This window comes from Gopherus evgoodei, chromosome 1 (genome assembly GCF_007399415.2).
Source record: "Gopherus evgoodei ecotype Sinaloan lineage chromosome 1, rGopEvg1_v1.p, whole genome shotgun sequence".
NCBI classification, from domain to species: domain Eukaryota; kingdom Metazoa; phylum Chordata; order Testudines; family Testudinidae; genus Gopherus; species Gopherus evgoodei.
The window spans coordinates 285695631-285717153 of record NC_044322.1 but is presented as its reverse complement, the minus strand read 5'-3'; the positions used below and the strand labels follow the sequence as shown (position 1 = coordinate 285717153).

Below are 21523 nucleotides of genomic sequence, written 5' to 3'. Positions count from 1 at the left end.
TTGATCACAAATTGTGTAACGGGCCTGACAATTTGGATTATCAGGCCCAAAGGGGGGACTGTTTGACAGTCAGCAGCAACTCCCTAACAGCTAGTAGTTTTATAATAGCTGGCAACCATTGTGGAAATTGGACACCTCACGGACACAGTAGCCTGAACTTTTGAACTGTCTTCCCTTAATAGTCTTGAGGCAGTTGAAGCTGGTCCTAAGCCGGTTTTTGCTGAGCAGATTGCAGAAGTGCAGGGTTTGCTAACCACCAATCAAATGCTAACACGACCGAAGCCTGTGTGTGAGTGTGTATAAAAGATTCTTGGTTTTTGTATGGAGTAGAGTTTTTTTGTACCAAGGTACAGAACTCTCCTTTCTTCTGCAGAATAAAGCAACGTTTCCTTATCCCTGTCTGGCTGTCATTGGCTCTCAGCGAGGCGGACCCGACATTTTGGTAACAAAGGCAATGCTACTACACACATACTTAGTTAGACACATGCTAACGTGTCCTGCAAAACTGAGTCCTTAGATTGCAAGCTCTTTAAGGCAGGACCTTTCTTACTATATATTTGTGCAGTGTCAGGGACAATGGGGCCCTGGTTTCTGTTGGGGCCTCTAATCGCTATTTTAATATAAACAATAATTTTAGTGATAAGCTTTTGGGGCGTAAGCCAAGAATATCTACTATTTGTGCGTATATAGTGCCTAGCTCATTGAGCCCGATTTTAAATGAGACTACTAGGGGATCATGCTTCACTTCTGGCCCTTGCTCTACTGGTTGAACAGGTAGAGTATGAGCTTCCCTAGTGCTGCTCCGCATCTATTGCGGGAGTGGAGGGGCAGGGTGCTCAAACATGGTCACTACAGATATGTGTACACATCTGCTGGGAATGAGTCTCAGATCTTAGGTCAGGGTTGGCAACCTTTGGCATGCAGCCCATCAGGGTATTCCACTGGCGGGGTGCGGGACATTTTGTTTATGTTGACCGTCCACAGGCACCATCACCCTGCAGCTCCCAGTGGCCACGTTTGCCATTCCTGGCCAATGGGTGCTGTGGGAAGTGGTGGCCAGCATGTCCCTGCAGCCCATGCTGCTTCCTGCAGCTCCCATTGACTGGGAACGGTGAACCGTGACCACTGGGAGCTGTGGGTGGCAATGCCTGCAGATGGTTAATGTAAACAAACTGTCTCATGGCTTGCCAGTGGATTACCCTGATGGGCCACGTGCCGACGGTTGCCAACCCCTGCCCTAGGCTGACAGACTTGTGCTAGCAAGGCTCCGGCTAGCATGCTAAAAATAGCTGTGTAAACGTTTCCTTGATGTTGGGCTCAGGCTCTGAAGCCCACTTCCTCCCTTCTCTTGAGCCTGAGCTACAGCATCCACGTTGCTATGTTTAGCATTCTAGCATGAAACCTGCTACCACAAATCTGTTGACCTGGGACGCGAGACTTGCTCCCAATAGCTGTGTAGACACATACCCTATGGGGCCTGGAGCTTGTCAGGCAGCAATGGGCAGCTTGCCTCCCTTGTGCTCCCCAGCACTTGGCAGCCAACACTGTGGTGCTGCCTGTATGGGTGGGATAGCGAAGAGAAGGCTCCCTTTGCCCTCTCCCCCTTTGTGCCTTAACTTGGCCCTGATCTTATATGGATAGAAATCCCTTTAACTTTCATACCAATAGCTGGAGCTGAGTCACTTTGTCAATCTAGAGCAGAAATCTGATGGATTCCCTCGAACATACTAAAGCTAGGTTGCTCTGGGAATTGCAGCTGTTGGCGTCTTGATGGTTGGGATACTTGCCAGTAAATACACTGCCTAGACAAAGCTGTGTAATATAATTTCTCACTAAGTATATACGTCAATCTTTTCTATATGGGGTGGATTAAGATGAGGCGTCCTAGAGGAATCAAAGAGTGGAATAGATCCACAAATATTAGGGTCTTTGGCAAAGTATGAGGTCCCTGGTAAATGGACTCTTCGGTCTGTTCTTAGCACAGACCAAATCTTTGCTTTCCTCACTCCCAGGCAGACTCCTGAGTCTCTCCTCTTTATCTCATTCACTTCCAAGCCCTGAAGCGAGCCTAACCTTGGTGGTTCTGTTTTTGCTTTTTTCAGGTCAACATTCTCTTTTTGGGAGAGTTGAGAGGAACAATAATTGTAGCTGATTGCCACCCTTCCTCTTTCCCCTGCCAGTGTGATATTGGAGCATAGGTATTGCATGACAAAAAGGCTCTGGTATTGCACTGGAAATGTGGCCCACCACCACAAATTTAGCCCTGGCTTTCTTGTCCAGATGCTACAAGGTCACCAGTCAGACCTTGACTTTTGTGGAGCAGCTACTCCCCACGCCAGTCACCTCCTTGCCCTGTTGCCATCATCTGTCTCTATTTCTTCCTTCCAATTTAAGTATAAATGAGTCACAAACCAAGACACACACTGGGGACTGCAAAATGACTCAGTTTCCTGGAGATCTTCATTATCTGAACATCATTGATAAGAATTCTTTGGCTTGGCTTGACAAGATTTACATATGCCAAATAAGATAATAATAATGAGTTCAAGGGGATTTTGACCTAATAATGCTGAAAATTTGTGCTTTCATGAAGGAATTGTGTGTGTGCACTTTACTGATTTGCCTGATTCATCCTGGCCCTCTTCCTTCTGACACTGCCCTTTTCTCCTTGCACGCATTCTATGTCTCTACCTAGTTTAATTTCACTTAACATCTTCATAGCCCAGATTAATAACCATTCTCCACCACCACATGATTCTGCTGTGCCAACTTCATTGTAATTAGCAGATTCTCTATCCTTTTATCCTGCTGTGTTTGTGTGTTTCTGGTAGGTTAGTTTGGACTTAATTGTTTTACCTCAGACAAATTGCACTGAAACCTGTATCTCATAAAAATGTAATGCAAAGTAGAGTTCAAAAAGAACAAGAGGCTGGCTCTGAATTCTACCACCCACAACTAAATTCCATGGTCTGAATGCAAAATTGAAGAAGTTTGCCCAATTCATGAAAAATAGACAATCCTGTGTAAATACTGTAATTCTGCTATTTTTTTTTAAATGTATAGGATGACCAATTTAAATGGAGGCACCTCTCCTAGGATGGGGGTAAAGAGTATATTCTGGAGGAGTTTAGCATCTGGAGGTGGGGAGAAGATGGCTCATTTTCAAGTGGGGGTGGGGGTGGAAGGGAGAAAGTAGCATGTTAAAGAAATAGGAAGGATTTACCCTTTCATTACCCCCTACCCCACATGCACACACTGGCAGTGCAGTGTGGGGAAAGCCAACACAGCTTATAACTGTTCCGTTAAAGAACATTAACCTGGCACATTGCAAAGGCACAATATTAAAGCTTATATGTGTGCAGGAGAGGGAATCATCATAAAAGAGTTTGACCAGCCTCTCTCAGAGTACCTCAGTAACAAAAAAATTATTGATTTTTGAAATCTGGGATCAGATCTGCAATGTAGCTTCAGGATTTAATGTTGGAAGACTAAAATGTTTAATGGTAGTAAATTGAATACCCAGAAAGCGCCATACATCCTGAGACACTCTTGTGTCTGAGAGAAACAAATGCAAATTACATAATATAAAAGGTAGATAACTAAAATGAAAAAGTCAAATTACAACCATGACTAATAATTAGAGATGATACGAGAAGGAGGAAAGGGAGAGCTGCTTTGAATTACACCACTTTTATTAGTGACTAAATTTTGGAAATTGAGCAGCCCTCATCAGGTAGGAGAGTAGACCTTAAGAGAGCTTTTTGGCTTACTAAAGACTTTTGTTAAATGGAAAATCTCCATTGGCAGGAAGTGATTGGGGTTTAGACAATGTGGAGGTGAGAGTGCGTTTCAGTGTCCTCTGATGTGTAATTTGTACCTTAGTTCAGTGGTGGAACCCTAATGATTCAAAGGAAACACTTGCTTTGATCATTGGCAGACTCTGCATCTATGTCTATAAATGTCATGCAAGATAAGTTAATTGCTGAGTTCTTGCATGCAATTGTATTAACAACTTTCTATATGAGCAAGAAATTTTGGAGAAATTAAGGCAACATACACACCCAGATGGAAGGACAAATCCCCTCTCCTTGATCACATGTGCCAGGGACATCCCATTTTCATACACATGAAGCCCAGTGGAAGAAGAGTGCATGAGGTACATGACACTTACTGTTCTTCTCATGCAGCTGTTATCGACATTCCTGGCTGTATGACCTTCTTCAAAGCTGCTATGTACAGTCACATGCCAAAGGGAAAGCACCTTAGGGTGACCAGACAGCAAATGTGAAAAATCAGGATGGGTGGGGGGGAGAGGGAATAGGAGCCTATATAAGGGTATGTCTACACTACGGGATTATTCCGATTTTACATAAACCTGTTTTATAAAACAGATTGTATAAAGTCGAGTGCACGCGGCCACACTAAGCACATTAATTCGGCGGTGTGCGTCCATGGTCCGAGGTTAGCGTCGATTTCTGGAGCGTTGCACTGTGGGTAGCTATTCCATAGCTATCCCATAGTTCCTGCAGTCTCCCCCCCACCTTAGAATTCTGGGTTGAGAGCCCAGTGGCTGGTGGGGCAAAAATCATTGTCGCGGGTGGTTCTGGGTAAATGTCGTCAGTCATTCCTTCCTCCGGGAAAGCAACGGCAGACAATCATTTCGCGCCCTTTTTCCCTGGATTGCCCTGGCAGACACCATAGCACAGCAACCATGGAGCCCGTTCAGGTTTTTTTTTTTTTACAGTCACCATATGTGTACTGGATGCTGCGGACAGAGGCGATACTCCAGCGTTACACAGCAGCATTCATTTGCTTTTGCATGATAGCAGAGATGGTTACCAGTTGTTCTGTACTGTCTGCTGCCAGTGTAATTTGGCAATGAGATGATGGTTATCTGTCCTTCTGTGCTGTCTGCTGCTATCATGGGTGCCCCTGGCTGAGATCGGCCGGGGGCACAAAAACAAAACTGGGAATGACTCTCCAAGTCAATCCCTCCTTTATGGTTTCTAAAAATAGAGTCAGTCCTGTCTAGAATATGGGGCAAGTGTACTAGAGAACCAGTGTATCAGAGAGCACAGCTGCTCTGTGTCAGATCCCACAGAAATGATGAGCTACATGCCATTCATAGGGGGGTACCCCTGCAACAACCCCACCCGTTGCTTCCCTCCTCCCCCAACCTTCCTGGGCTACCGTGGCAGTGTCCCCCCCATTTGTGTCATAAAGTTATAAAGAATGCAGGAATAAGAAATAGTGACTTGTTAGTGAGATAAAATGAGGAGGAGGCAGCCTCTCGGTGCTATGACAGTCCAGGCAGGACATTAAGTGGTGCGGAGAAGAGGAGCCCAGCATACCACTGCTATGATAGTCCAGGCAGTACAGAATCTTTTCTTTATACAGGAAAGGGAGGGAGCTGATGGAGCTCAGCCCCCAGTTGCTATGGTGAGGACGGTTACCAGCCATTCTGTCCCATCTACTGGGAATGACCAGGAATCATTCCTATTTTTACCAAGGCGCCCCCAGCCAACCTCACCTGAGACAAGCTAGGAACACTCACGGGCTGATGGTGATGACGGATATCAGTCATATTGTACCATCTGCCACCAGGGAGGGGAGAGGAGCAGATACTGCTCTTCACTGCTGCAGCATTGCCTCTACCAGCAGCATTCAGTAGACATAGGGTGACATTGAAAAAAGTCAAGAAATGATTTCTTTCCCTTTTCTTTCACGTGGGGGGGGGAGTAAATTGATGAGCTATTCTCTGAACCACGCTGGACAATGTGTTTGAACCTACAGGCATTGGGAGCTCAGCCAAGAATGCAAATACTTTTTGGAGACTGCTGTGGACTGTGGAATAGCTGGAGTCCTCAGTACCCCCTCCCTCACTCCATGAGTGTCCATTTGAGTCTCTGACTTCCCATTACGCTTGTCACGCAGCACTGTGTAACCTGTAGATTTTTTTTTCAAACACTTTGGCATTTTGTCTTCTGTAGCAGAGCTCAGATAGAACAGATTTGTTTCCCCATACAGCGATCAAATCCAGTATCTCCTGTACGGTCCATGCTGGAGCTCTTTTTGGATTTGGGACTGCATTGCCACTCGTGCTGATCAGAGCTCCACGCTGGGCAAACAGGAAATGAAAATGAAAATTTTGTGGGCCTTTTCCTGTTTACCTGGCCACTGCATCTGAGTTGAGATTGCTGTCCAGATTGGTCACAGTGGTGCACTGTGGGATACTGCCCGGAGGCCAATACCGTCGATTTGCAGCCACACCAACCCTAATCCAATATGGTAATACCGATTTTAGCACTATTCCTCTTGTCAGGGAGGAGTACAGAAACTGATTTAAAGAGCCCTTTATATCGATATAAAGGACCTCGTAGTGTAGATGGGTACAGCGTTAAATCAGTTTAACGCTGCTAAAATCGGTTTAAATGCGTAGTGTAGACCAAGCCTAAGAAAAAGACCCAAAAATCGGGACTGTCCCTATAAAATTGGGACATCTGGTCACCCTAAAGCACCTGGAAGTGAAACTTTTTGGCAATTTTTGCGCAATCACAAGAATGAGATATAGGCACTGATCCTGCAGTGAGCTCTATATGGGCAGTGTATGGGTCTGGCCTTGGGAAGCTATTATGTATGTGAAGGTTATGCTTCATCTACTTCTGCTCTTGCTTTTGTGTCACTTCATCTCTTCTTTCTGCTTGTCTGATATGCTAGTGGTTTGACAATGACATATCTGGATATCAGTGTTCTTTCCCCACATCTCTATTACGTATTTCTCTCTGCCACCTTTACTCCCACTTTGCTGCTCTGAATCATTGTCTCTAATAGTTGCTATAACAAATGTAATTATTACCAATGAAGAGCAAGATTCATTTATTAGGACTGCAGTTGTGTTCCATGTAGTATGTGCAGGGCTTCACATATAACTTCCAGTCACTAAGGGGATGGATCGGGTCTAGTATATGTATTTTTGTACTTTTTTTTTCTTCTTTCCACAGTCACTCTTAATGCTGCAAGGTAAAGCAGATGCATCTGGTCAAATGAAGAGATGTTATAAAAGAAACATAATCTCTTTCTCTTGTCTGCATAGATTATTTCTTCTTGGTTGTAAATGTCATTTCATTTTTGTTTTAAATACAATGTGGATGGTAGTAATCGTCCTATTTGAGAACAGGCTCACTAGAGTCTCTTCTGTCAGTTTGACAATCCTCTGCCAAATGTACTACTCCCCGCTGATAGACTCTAGTTGCCACAAGGCTGTGGGCCTTGATGAAAACAAGTTCATATACTATTCTGAGTTTCAAACTTGACCTTGCTGGGCTTACTAAATTAACCACTGTACTAAACACACAATATGTAGCACAAAGGCCAAATATCTAAAAAATGTCCCAGCTTTTCTCCTTCATTGTCCTCTAAGCCATTAATTTCCTCTTTGGCACAGTTATTGTAAAATACTCTGTGCTGTGGCTAACATCCATGATCAACAAGCTTTCAGCAAAGTACACACAAACAAACAAAAAAATGCAGTGTTGCTCATCAAAAATACTTATACAAGCATAGCACATCCTCCCTCACCAGTCTTGGGTTCAAACATACCAGTACCTGTAGAGGGATGGCATGTGTGCACCGGCATTGTGTTCCCAGGCTGGGGGTAAATTGCGGGGGCGGGGGAGACGGAGGAGAGAAATGTGCCTCTGTTCACACAATATGCTCTGCCAAAATGAGACACTATGCACTACAGTTGTGGGTGTTTGCTTGGATCCACTGGGCTTGTTGAGCTTGGTTCCCCCATGATGGGTCTTCAGAATGCCTGAGGACTCTGCTAAACCCCTACACTAGGGATGCCCACTGGTGGCACCAAAACAGGCCATTCGTCTCAGTAAATTGTGCAGATCTGTAATTTTTTTTTTCCTTTTTTTTTTTTAAATGGAAGAGTTAACACTGACATTTAAATCACCAGCAGTGGGCATCTGAGTTAACATCTCACTGAAATGAATGGGGCAGTTCACACTCCTCAGGACAATATACCAAGTGCTGTGTAGACCCACTAGACATTGCTGCAGGGGCTAAACTCAGTGTGCTTTCTCCCAGCCATCTGTGCCTGGGTTTTCTTCACAATCATAAGTTACTCTGTTTTTTTAGGAAAGCCGAGATACTGGAGAAGAAGACAGCACTGTCAGGAAGATTCTGGCATGCCATACCACCACCTACTGACCTAATCCAAGCCCAGGGCTGGACTGGGGTGAGTCCAGGATCTTTCATTTCCCATCCTCAAGGACTCATGCAAGGAAGCAGTGAAGAAACTATTGTGCAGGAGTCTTCATTCCCATATCTTTTACCCCTTGGAATGAGGGGAGGAAGGCAGTGAGGCAGCCAGGGAAAAGGAGAGGGTAGGAATCACTAGCAGGAGTAAAAGTCCAAAGCTGGTTGTTGGTTACTGGAAGGATAAAGGCTGTGAAGAAGAGAGGGGAATGGGTTTACAGACAGGAAGAGGATAGGGCTCATGGGTGAGGGTGAATGACCAAGCATGGCCCTTCTGAGTGAGGACGTAATGGACAGTGGCTATTTATATGAAGGCAGCCGGGGGTGGGGTGGGGGGAGAATGAGTAGGTTTTAGTACATGAGGCAGAAGAAGGCAATAAAGAAAGAAACAGAGGGCACAGTTTATCTGTGGAGATCAGAGTGACAGCAGCAGTGGAAGGGAGATGGGGGTTTCCAAGGAAGATATGAGGGGCACACGGGGGCATGGGACAGGAAGGGAGCTAGAAACTGCAAAGGAGGCCAAGCCATGACTCTGCCCCCCTTCTGCACCAGGCAGGATTGCTGAGCCAGGATATGTGGAGGAAAGGCTGATGCAGCTCCTGCTCTGCGATATGCTCTGCCCCTACTCCCAGAGACATTCTGCGTCAGTCAGACCAATTTGGCCCCCAGGGCCTTACTAATGGAGTGGAGCACCTCTGCCTCCTCTCAGCATGGACTCTGGCTGTTCACTGGTGATCTCAGAGGAGAGCTAAATAGTGTAAATTAGATCAGTATCAGGCCCTTGGTCTCTCAGGAGCACTGGTACTGAGAAAATCATGCCCCAGCTGCCATCAGCAGAGGTGCTCAAGCTGAACTCCCTTTGATTTAAACCCAGAGGTGAAAGTAAGCCAGTACGCCAAGAGCCGGTGCACTGCACTGGAGCCGCCTGGCTTCCCCTGGCAGCAATTTAAAGGGCCTGGGGCTCCCAGCAGCAGCTGGAGCCCTGGGCCCTTTAAAGTGCCACCAGAGCCCTGCTGCCGGAGCCCTGGGGTAGCAGTAGTGGGGCTCCAGCAGTTATTTAAAGGGTCCAGGGCTGCAGCAACCACTACTGCCCTGGCCCAACAGCTTCCAGAGCCCTGCAACCGCCTCCCCAGGGTTCCGGGGACAATTTAAAGGGTCCTGGGTTCTGGTAGCTGCTACCACCCTGGGCCCTTTAAATCATCCCTGGAGCCTGCTGGAGCCCTGGGGTAGCAGAGGTGGGGTTCCAGTGGTGATTTAAAGGGCTCAGGGCTCCCACTGCTCCTACCCTCTGGGGTCCTTTAAATCGCCACCCAAGCACCACTGCTGGAGCCTTGGGGTAGCAGCAGCAGGGCTCCGATGGTGATGTAAAGGGCTAGGGGCTTCCGGCTGCTACTACTGCAGTGGAGCCCTGGGCCCTTTAAAGCTCTGCCAGAGGCTGGGCGCCCTCCGATGGTGATTTAAAGTTCCCGGGGCTCCGCTGCAGTAGCAGCAGCTGGAGCCCCAGGCCCTTTAAATCACCCCGGGGCTCCCAGCAGCCTCTGGAGCTGCTAATTCCGAGGGTGATTTAAAGGGCCCGGGGCTCCCAACTGCTGCTACCACAGACCCAGCTCCGGCCCTGGGCCCTTTAAATCCTGATTTAAAGTGCCTGCATATTTAAAGGCCCCGCCCAGTCTGGTAGAGGCCACGCCTCTTCCATTTAAAGCCCTGCCCCCTCCCAAGAACTCCAGAGTAGCGGTAAATCTTTTAAATTATTTTCACCTCTGTTTAAGCCTGACTCCAGTGTTCTCTTTCAAGGGCTCTCAACACTGGAACAAGCTCCCTCAGGTCTGAATTAGCTCTGATTTGTCTCTCTCTCTCTGTCTCTCTCTCTTTTTTTTAAGAGCACTGTAAGGTGAATCCAGTTGCTTGGGCTGCTGCAGGTCATGGGTTGTAAAGTGTGTGTATGTGAACTGAGTGAGGTTGCATTTGTGGGGAGAGAAGAGTTCTGCTGGTTTTTAATTTGATTTTTTTTGCTCTTATGTGGCCTATGGATGAGGCACCGAGAGGCCTGGAGCAGCCCTTTTTTTGTGTCCCAATCTGAATGAAAAATTCTATAATTTGGTATAATATTTCATTGTGCTTAAGCAGGGGTGGGCAAACTTTTTGGCACAAGGGCCACAGCGGGGTGGGGAAATTGCATGCAGGGCCATGAATGTAGAGCTGGGGCAGGGGATTGGGGTGTGGGAAGGAGTGCAGGGTGTAGGAGGGGGTGCAGTGTGCAGAAACGGGCTCAGGGCAGGGACGTGGTGCTGGTCGCTTCCAGCAGCAGCCGCAGAGCCCGCGACACCATGGGAGTGGCAATTCTGCAGGCCAGATCCAAAGCCCTGACGAGCTATAGTTTGCCCACCCCTGTGCTAAATCGGCACCGAGCCAGCATAGATATGCCTCATGGCAAAACTATTGTAGCTAAGGTGGAAGTCAACAAGACTGGATGAGTAACTGAGGGCAGAATTTGCCATAATGTCTATAGCAGCCAGTTACTTGCATCACTGCTGCATGTCACAAGCCTAACCTATGATGAACCAGTGTAGAGTACACTTGCTGTTTTGTCTCCATGGGCAAAAAGAATGACCTAACACAAAGCTCGAAATCCTCAGGAGGTTCGGTCATGTATTATTACTGGAGCAGATCAAAGCCTTGGCTTTCATGAGTTCAAGCTTCCCCTTTAAACAATACCTTGTGTCTCAGGACAATGTGTTTAACTATAAATAACAGTTTTCTGTGACTCACTCATAAAAGTGGCTTTCACCTGATAACCCTCCTGAAAGTCTCTTCCTCTCCTCACCACACCAGCTGACAATATGGACTAGATTCTTGAAAGAGATAATGGGTAAACAGTATTTGGTTGAATTCTAATCAATAAAGAGCACTTTTTACTATCTCTGTTTTTCCAAAGAATAGCAGTAAGGAGATGAGTGTTCTATTTATATTTTAGTCTAGGCATTTTTATTATGTACTTCACTTTGGTGAGTCCCTCATTTCATTAAATCTAATTACCTCAAAAAGGTGGAGCTCACCACCCTTCTTCCTTTAAACTGTCTCCTTACAGAGGTACGGACCAGTGCAGGGATCAGCAACCTTTGGCACGCAGCCTGTCAGGGAAATCCGCTGGCGGGCCAGGATGGTTTGTTTACCTGCAGTGTCTGCAGGTTCGTCCGATCGCAGCCCCCACTGGCCGCAGTTTGCTGTTCCAGGCCAATGGGGGGCTGCAGGATGTGGCGACCAGCACATCCCTTGGCCTGTGCCGCTTCCCGCAGCCCCCCATTGGCCTAGAATGGTGAACTGCAGCCAGTGGGAGCTGCGATCAGCTGAACCTGTGGACGCTGCTGGTAAACAAACCTGCTTGGCCTGCCAGGGGCTTATCCTGGCGGCAGGGGCGGCTCCAGGCACCAGCTCTCCAAGCGCTTGCCTGGGCTGGCAAGCCGCAGGTGGTGCTCTGCTGGTCATCGCTAGGGTGGCAGGCAGGGTGCCTTCGGCGGCTTGCCTGCGGAGGGTCCACTGGTCCCGCAGCTTCAGTGGACCTCCCACAGGCATGCCTCCTAGCATTACAAGCACTGCAATCCCGAGCACAGCAACAAAGATTAGTGGCTTTCAGCTTCAAATTGCTGCCTCAAGGCGTCCCTGCTCCTTACGGCCCCACGCTGTGGCCCTCTAATAGCCCTGGTCTCTGGCTGTTCAAACTCAGCCTTCAGATACTGAGCCTCTGTGGTCCAGCCCTGAGGGAATCATAAAGCATGCGGCTATAAGCACAGGAATATTGTCATCAGCCACATCCAGCTTCCCATACAGGCATTGCCAGCAGGCTTTTAAATGGCCAAATGCACACTCAATCATTCTGCACTTGCTCAGCCTGTTGTTGAACCGCTCCTTGCTGCTGTCAAGGTGCCCTGTGTATGGCTTCATAAGCCATGGCATTAAAGGGTAGACAGGGTCTCCCAGGATCGCAATGGGCATTTGACTTCCCCTATGGTGATCTGCTGGTCTGGGACGAAAGTCCCGGCTTGCAGCTTCTCAAACAAGCCGGTTTTCCAAAAGATGTGTGCGTCATGCCCCTTTCCGCACCAGCCTGCGTTAATGTCCGTGAAATGCCCACAGTGATCCACAAGCATCTGGAGAACCACTGAGAAATACCCCTTGTGATTAATATACTCGGTGACTGGGAGGTCTGGTGCCAGAGTTGGAATGTGCGTGCCATCTATCGCCCCATCGCGGTTAGGGAAGCCCATTTGTGAAAAGCCATCTATAATGTCACGCACATTGCCCAGAGTCTCAATCTTTCAGAGCAGGATGCAATTAATGGCCCTGCCTACTTCCAGCAACACGACTCCAACGGTCGACTTTCCCACTCTGAACTGGTTAGCGAACCATCGGTAGAAGTCTGGAGTAATCAGCTTCCACAGTGCAATTGCCACCCAGTTCTCCAATGGCAGGGCAGCTCTCATTCTCATGTCTTTGTGCCAGAGGGCTGGGGAGAGCTGATCACATAGTCCCATGAATGTGGCTTTCCTCATCCGAAAGTTCTGCAGCCACTGCTCGTTATCCCAGATGTGCATCACAATATGATCTCACCACTCAGTGCTTGTTTCCCGAGCCCAAAAGTGGCGTTCCACTGTGGTCAGCACCTCCGTGAATGCCACAAGCAACCTTGTGTTGTATCTACTACATGTGGCAAGATCAATGTCGCATTACTCTTGCCTTTGTAGTTTAAGGAATAATTCCACTGCCACTCGTGATGTGTTGGTCAGGGCGAGCAGCATACTGGTCAGCAGTTCAGGATCCATTCCTGCAGCCCGAAAAAGGCAGGGCGTGCAGTACGCAAATGGTTGAAAGATGGCGCCAAATGCAAATGGAAGCACAGGGCTTGCTGGGATGTGATGCAATACATCATGGGGTATTGGGATAGGACCAAGGATGCCCCGTGACCCCCTCCGCCTTCCCATAAGTCTTAGTGGCAAGAGAGAAAGAGGGGCTCTGTGGGATAGCTGCCCAGAGTGCACCGCTCCGAATACCGCTGCAAGTGCCACAAGTGTGAACACGCTATTGCACAAGCAGCTGTCAGTGTGAGCACACAACAGCGGTTTTCCTTCTGAGCTCTCTGAGCAGCGCTGTAACTGCCGGTGCTGTAACGTTGTCAGTGTAGACGTGCCCTAAATAAAGTCGTGACGTGCTGTGCCACTATTCTGTTGCCTGTTCCCTGCTTGCTTCTGTCATGGGAAAAGATCTGCTTTTTGTAACTCACTTCCTGTCTCATCACCTGGCGTATATCCAATCCCCAGGGCAGGGTGGAGCCCCCCCCCGGCTCCTGTGCTCTAGGGCCAGCCCCAGCTTAGAGACCCTGGAGGCCTCATGGGGGCCCAGCTTCCATGCAGCCCCACTCACCAGGCCGTCCTCAAACCTGTCCCATGGTGTGGCTGGGCAGCAGCAGAAGACAAAGTCCTTGAGGTCATCCTAATCCACCCTCATCACTGCCCCAACTGCCAGCCAGTTCAAAAGTGAGTGGCATTGTGAAAAAGTTGCATTGTGCATTGAAAGTTGCAGTTTCCTCAACAAACCTTTGATTTTTCTTAAAAACCTTAGGCACATGTGACCGTTTCCCTCCAGTTGTTTAGCTGCATTAGAATTGAAACTAGTCAAAATTAGCTTCTGCCTATGTAAGCCGCACACCATCTGGGTGTGCTGTTGTGTCCAATCCAGAGGCACCAAGAGCATTCAGAGAGAGATAAAATAAGAGCTAAGTCTGCTCCACAGCCTGAGCTAACAGGCTGCTGGCTTTTAGCTCATGCAGTAAGCTCCAGAGAGCTCAGGTTCGATCCTGCCCGCTGACAACTGAGAGCTGTCAGCGTTACACCTATATTGGTAGCTCTGCAGGCTGCCTGTACTTCTCAATCTTTCCACTACAATTTTTCTATTTTCATCATTTTCCCCCATTTCCTTTGCAACTTTCTGTCAAATATTCAACCTACCCCCTTTCTTTCTCAGCCACCAGTGTTCTTTTGGAAAGATATCCTGGGCTTGTGGCTAGAGCACATTACAAGAGAGCAGGACTGCTGTGCTCTGTTCCCATTTCCATCACTGATATGCTACACATAATCTTAGCAAACCACTTAGGCTAACATTTTTACAAAGGACACAGTGATTCTTGGTGCTTCAGTGTTTGGATACCGAATGGGTGGCGCCGGAAAAATCTGTGCACCTGTTTGAAAAACTGGGACTAAATCTTGCTGTGCTTGAGTTTATAAAATGAGTGAAGGAGCTGGATTACACAAGGGTCTTGTGAAACTTGCTTACTTAAGATTTGGAAAGTGCTTTGAGCAACTTGAATGAAAGGTGTAAATTACACCTAGTAAAATAACTATATAAATGTTGGTGCTGTTTCATTTGTACTGAGATTTCCACTGTTCATTGGTTAGTAAGGCATTGACAAACTGTGTCCAAGCTTGTCACAATGCCAGCGTGTATTGTTACATTACAACATTCTATCTAATGATGCAAAGTGAATAAATAAGTAACAAGACATAAAATAGTGTGTACGTTCAAAAGTTAGTTAAATTTCCTTTTTCCTATGTGTATTGTTCCCAAAGAAAATCCTGTCCTTTGAAATATTAGCAATTGTTTAAAATAATCTTTTGGGGATTTGTTTGTTTGTAGTGCACATGTTTACCCAGTCTCTCCCTTTTCTTTGGCCTCAGATTTTGGGGTGGTGGAATAGAAACAAAAAGCATTTTCATAACCCAATAGACACTCTGGAATATAGGGAACAATTCTGCACACTCAGTTATCTAAGGAGTTCCTTCTTGTTCCTATTGAACTCAAATGGGCGCGTGAGAGCATTTCACAAGTTATTTTTCACAGATCAATCCAAACTTCAATGTTTAAACTAGAAGCAAAATTAGCCAGACTCCTTTCAGCTTGTATGGAAGCAGCCAGCACTGCAGTTAATGATTCAGTAATTGGGTAAATCTTTAAGCTAAAATATTTTTCTCACACATAGAAATGTACATAAGCAAGATTCCCCAGTCATCATCCATTTATAACAGGGATCGGCAACATTTGGCACGTGGTGCACCAGGATAAACCTGTTCTATCTGCATAAAATGCAACATTGACCTGTGTTACATCAGAGTGAATGAATGGTCTAGTAGCTAAGAAAAGGACTGGATCATTCTAAAAACTCAGCCATGGGTAATGTGTGAACCTGAGTTCACACTTAAAACTGACTCATTTTCTCTAAGAAATAATTCGTTAATATTTGAAAAGCAGATCCTTGAACTGAAGGCACCTACAATAATACTCTTTGTAATATATTAAGTGTGGGTGAGAGAAAGTGCTATGAGACCCATGCTACAACCCTAAATCTCACCAGTAGAGTAACATAGTGAAATAACTGCATGAATAAAAATTACAAATATGAGTAACACCACAGGATATCATGTTGCCTCTCTATAAAGCCATGGTACACCCACATCTTGAATACTCTGTGCAGATGTGGTCGCCCCATCTCAAAAAGTATATTCGAATTGCAAAAGGTTCAGAAAAGGGCAACAAAAATAATTAGGAGTATGGAACGACTTCTGCATGAGGAGAGATAAATAAGACTGGAACTTTTCAGCCTGGAAAAGAGATAGTTAACGGGAGATATAATTGACATCTATAAAATCATGACTAGTGTAAAGAAAGTAGATTAGGAAGTATTGTTTACTACTTCTCATAACACAAGAACTAGGGTTCACCAAATGAAATGAATAAGTTCACACATTACCCATGGCTGAGTTTTTAGAATGATCCAGTCCTTTTCTTAGCTACTAGACCATTCATTCTGATGTAACACAGGTCAATGTTGCATTTTATGCAGATAGAACAGGGTAATCCGCTGGTGGGCTGTGAGACAGTTTGTTTACATTGACAGTCCGCAGGCACGGCTGCCCACAGCTCCCGTGACTGCAGTTCACTGTTCCCAGACAATGGGAGCTGCGGGAGGCAGCATGAGCCACAGGGACTTGCTGGCTGCTGCTTTCCACATTGACCGGGAATGGTGAACTGCGGCCACTGGGAGCTGTGAGCTGCCGTGCCTGCGGACAGTCAATGTAAACAAACCGTCTCACAGCCCACTGGTGGATTACCCTGATGGGCTGCAGGTTGTCCAGGACCAACATAGAACCTCCACTGACATCAGTGAACGTTCTGCCTGAAGAATATAAAGACTGCAGGTGGGAGAGGAAACTTTTTGCCCTCTGACTTACATTTTATTTTCAGAACACTGAGACAGGGGTGCTGGAACAATTTACATAATGGAGGTGCTGAAAACCACTGAACTGTAAACTCTGTATATGATGGAAACCACTTCAAGCCAGGGGGTCCGGCAGCACCTATGCACTGAGACTTTAATTACTGTGTGTAATGTGAAAATAAGGGTCCTCAGCTGATGTGAACTGCCTGATAATATACACCAGCTGATGATCTGGCCCAGATAGATTTGAAGCACTGTATCTTTACAGTAATTCTGAAGATCCTTTCTTAATCGTTAAAATTCACAAAGATATTATCAAGAGAGAATTAATTAGCATTTATTCATTAAAATAACAAAATACTTACTGTATTATCCTTTTCATAGGTCTGATCTTGTGTCATTACTTTTCAGATAAATATCTAGAGGCTTTCATTATAAACCAGGAATCGGCAACCTTTGGCCCTCGGCCCTCCAGGGTAAGCCCCCTGGTGGGCCAGGCTGGTTTGTTTACCTGCCAAGTCCATAGGTTTGGCCGATCGCAGCTCCCAATGGCCTCGGTTCGCCACTGCAGGCCAATGGGGGGCTGTGGGAAGCAGCACCCAGCACATCCCTCGGCCCACACTGCTTCCTGCAGCCCCCAGTGGCCTGGAGCGGCAAATTGCAGCTAGTGGGAGCTGCAATCAGCCGAACCTGTGGACTCAGCAGGTAAGCAAACCGACCTGGCCTGCCAGAAGGTTTATCCTGGTGTGCCACGTGCCAAATGTGGCCAATCCCTGTTATAAATGGATGATGACTGGGGAATCTTGCTTATGTACATTTCTATGTGTGAGAAAAATATTTTAGCTTAAAGATTTACCCAATTACTGAATCATTAACTGCAGTGCTGGCTGCTTCCATACAAGCTGAAAGGAGTCTGGCTAATTTTGCTTCTAGTTTAAACATTGAAGTTTGGATTGATCTGTGAAAAATAACTTGTGAAATGCTCTCACGTGCCCATTTGAGTTCAATAGGAACAAGAAGGAACTCCTTAGATAACTGAGTGTGCAGAATTGTTCCCTATATTCCAGGGTGTCTATTGGGTTATGAAAATGCTTTTTGTTTCTATTCCACCACCCCAAAATCTGAGGCCAAAGAAAAGGGAGAGACTGGGTAAACATGTGCACTACAAACAAACAAATCCCCAAAAGATTATTTTAAACAATTGCTAATATTTCAAAGGACAGGATTTTCTTTGGGAACAATACACATAGGAAAAAGGAAATTTAACTAACTTTTGAACGTACACACTATTTTATGTCTTGTTACTTATTTATTCACTTTGCATCATAAGATAGAATGTTGTAATGTAACAATACACGCTGGCATTGTGACAAGCTTGGACACAGTTTGTCAATGCCTTACTAACCAATGAACAGTGGAAATCTCAGTACAAATGAAACAGCACCAACATTTATATAGTTATTTTACTAGGTGTAATTTACACCTTTCATTCAAGTTGCTCAAAGCACTTTCCAAATCTTAAGTAAGCAAGTTTCACAAGACCCTTGTGTAATCCAGCTCCTTCACTCATTTTATAAACTCAAGCACAGCAAGATTTAGTCCCAGTTTTTCAAACAGGTGCACAGATTTTTCCAGCGCCACCCATTCGGTATCCAAACACTGAAGCACCAAGAATCACTGTGTCCTTTGTAAAAATGTTAGCCTAAGTGGTTTGCTAAGATTATGTGTAGCATATCAGTGATGGAAATGGGAACAGAGCACAGCAGTCCTGCTCTCTTGTAATGTGCTCTAGCCACAAGCCCAGGATATCTTTCCAAAAGAACACTGGTGGCTGAGAAAGAAAGGGGGTAGGTTGAATATTTGACAGAAAGTTGCAAAGGAAATGGGGGAAAATGATGAAAATAGAAAAATTGTAGTGGAAAGATTGAGAAGTACAGGCAGCCTGCAGAGCTACCAATATAGGTGTAACGCTGACAGCTCTCAGTCGTCAGCGGGCAGGATCGAACCTGAGCTCTCTGGAGCTTACTGCATGAGCTAAAAGCCAGCAGCCTGTTAGCTCAGGCTGTGGAGCAGACTTAGCTCTTATTTTATCTCACTCTGAATGCTCTTGGTGCCTCTGGATTGGACACAACAGCACACCCAGATGGTGTGCGGCTTACATAGGCAGAAGCTAATTTTGACTAGTTTCAATTCTAATGCAGCTAAACAACTGGAGGGAAACGGTCACATGTGCCTAAGGTTTTTAAGAAAAATCAAAGGTTTGTTGAGGAAACTGCAACTTTCAATGCACAATGCAACTTTTTCACAATGCCACTCACTTTTGAACTGGCTGGCAGTTGGGGCAGTGATGAGGGTGGATTAGGATGACCTCAAGGACTTTGTCTTCTGCTGCTGCCCAGCCACACCATGGGACAGGTTTGAGGACGGCCTGGTGAGTGGGGCTGCATGGAAGCTGGGCCCCCATGAGGCCTCCAGGGTCTCTAAGCTGGGGCTGGCCCTAGAGCACAGGAGCCGGGGGGGGGGCTCCACCCTGCCCTGGGGATTGGATATACGCCAGGTGATGAGACAGGAAGTGAGTTACAAAAAGCAGATCTTTTCCCATGACAGAAGCAAGCAGGGAACAGGCAACAGAATAGTGGCACAGCACGTCACGACTTTATTTAGGGCACGTCTACACTGACAACGTTACAGCACCGGCAGTTACAGCGCTGCTCAGAGAGCTCAGAAGGAAAACCGCTGTTGTGTGCTCACACTGACAGCTGCTTGTGCAATAGCGTGTTCACACTTGTGGCACTTGCAACGGTATTCGGAGCGGTGCACTCTGGGCAGCTATCCCACAGAGCCCCTCTTTCTCTCTTGCCACTAAGACTTGTGGGAAGGCGGAGGGGGTCACGGGGCATCCTTGGTCCTGTCCCAATACCCCATGATGTATTGCATCACATCCCAGCAAGCCCTGTGCTTCCATTTGCATTTGGCGCCATCTTTCAACCGTTTGCGTACTGCACGCCCTGCCTTTTTCGGGCTGCAGGAATGGATCCTGAACTGCTGACCAGTATGCTGCTCGCTCTGACCAACACATCACGAGTGGCAGTGGAATTATTCCTTAAACTACAAAGGCAAGAGTAGTGCGACATTGATCTTGCCACATGTAGTAGATACAACACAAGGTTGCTTGTGGCATTCACGGAGGTGCTGACCACAGTGGAACGCCACTTTTGGGCTCGGGAAACAAGCACTGAGTGGTGAGATCATATTGTGATGCACATCTGGGATAACGAGCAGTGGCTGCAGAACTTTCGGATGAGGAAAGCCACATTCATGGGACTATGTGATCAGCTCTCCCCAGCCCTCTGGCACAAAGACATGAGAATGAGAGCTGCCCTGCCATTGGAGAACTGGGTGGCAATTGCACTGTGGAAGCTGATTACTCCAGACTTCTACCGATGGTTCGCTAACCAGTTCAGAGTGGGAAAGTCGACCGTTGGAGTCGTGTTGCTGGAAGTAGGCAGGGCCATTAATTGCATCCTGCTCTGAAAGATTGAGACTCTGGGCAATGTGCGTGACATTATAGATGGCTTTTCACAAATGGGCTTCCCTAACTGCGGTGGGGCGATAGATGGCACGCACATTCCAACTCTGGCACCAGACCTCCCAGTCACCGAGTATATTAATCACAATGGGGTATTTCTCAGTGGTTCTCCAGATGCTTGTGGATCACTGTGGGCATTTCACGGACATTAACGCAGGCTGGTGCGGAAAGGGGCATGACGCACACATCTTTTGGAAAACCGGCTTGTTTGAGAAGCTGCAAGCCGGGACTTTCGTCCCAGACCAGCAGATCACCATAGGGGAAGTCAAATGCCCATTGCGATCCTGGGAGACCCTGCCTACCCCTTAATGCCATGGCTTATGAAGCCATACACAGGGCACCTTGACAGCAGCAAGGAGCGGTTCAACAACAGGCTGAGCAAGTGCAGAATGATTGAGTGTGCATTTGGCCATTTAAAAGCCTGCTGGCAATGCCTGTATGGGAAGCTGGATGTGGCCGATGACAATATTCCTGTGCTTATAGCCGCATGCTGTATGATTCCCTCAGGGCTGGACCACAGAGGCTCAGTATCTGAAGGCTGAGTTTGAACAGCCAGAGACCAGGGCTATTAGAGGGCCACAGCGTGGGGCCGTAAGGAGCAGGGATGCCTTGAGGCAGTAATTTGAAGCTGAAAGCCACTAATCTTTGTTGCTGTGCTCGGGATTGCAGTGCTTGTAATGCTTGGAGGTGATTGGTGTACATGATGTAAGAAAAGGGCTTAACATAATTGTATGTTGCTTTGCAGCACTCATTTTGCTTTCACTTAATAAAATAAAGCACACATAATCATTCCTCTCCCCACACTTTCCACAGGATGTGATTATTATGAAGATATCTCGCTGCTGAAGGTCAGCAAGGAATCAAGGGAGAGTCTTCTCCAAGCCTGCGGCTTCTGCCCTGGCCCCTATGTGGCTTGCCTGTATGCAGCAATGGTGCCCCCCTACCCTAGTGATGGCAGAGTGGTGTGGGAAAGTTACTGTTAATGGGACAAGAAACAAAGCAGCTCTGCCAAGGAACCTGCAGCAGCGGATTGCCCAGTATTGCCACAAAGGTTTCCTGGAGATCTCTGAGGGAGATATCCGTGAAGTGAGGGAGTCAATCAACAGCATGTTCTGCTGTTCAGACTGGGCATGCAGTGGGAGACAAGCCTGCTTTCTATAAACTGAAGAACAACTCGCTTCAGCAATTCCCAAAATCAGATTCACTTACCAGGGCCTCCTCTCCTGTTTGCGCTTTGCCAAGATCCAACAGCTGTGACTGGCTAGCCTCTTCCAGGTAGAAAAGAGCTCCTGGATGCATGCATTTCTGGCCTCCAAGTCATCCTCTGCCTCTGGCTCCTGCTCCCCCTCGCTCTCTTCGCCCAAGATTTCCTCCTCCTGGTTCGTCCACTCTCGACTGGCATG

General features: G+C 46.9%; 1 long non-coding RNA gene across 1 annotated transcript; it reads left to right on the top strand.

Annotated features, from left to right (window-relative positions):
- The first annotated feature begins 6513 nt into the window (after positions 1-6513).
- On the top strand, positions 6514-20716 carry LOC115647188. Its single transcript, XR_003999229.1, has 3 exons — positions 6514-6524; positions 19765-19770; positions 20628-20716. It is a non-coding gene; the product is annotated as an uncharacterized LOC115647188 (long non-coding RNA).
- The last annotated feature ends 807 nt before the right edge of the window (positions 20717-21523 follow it).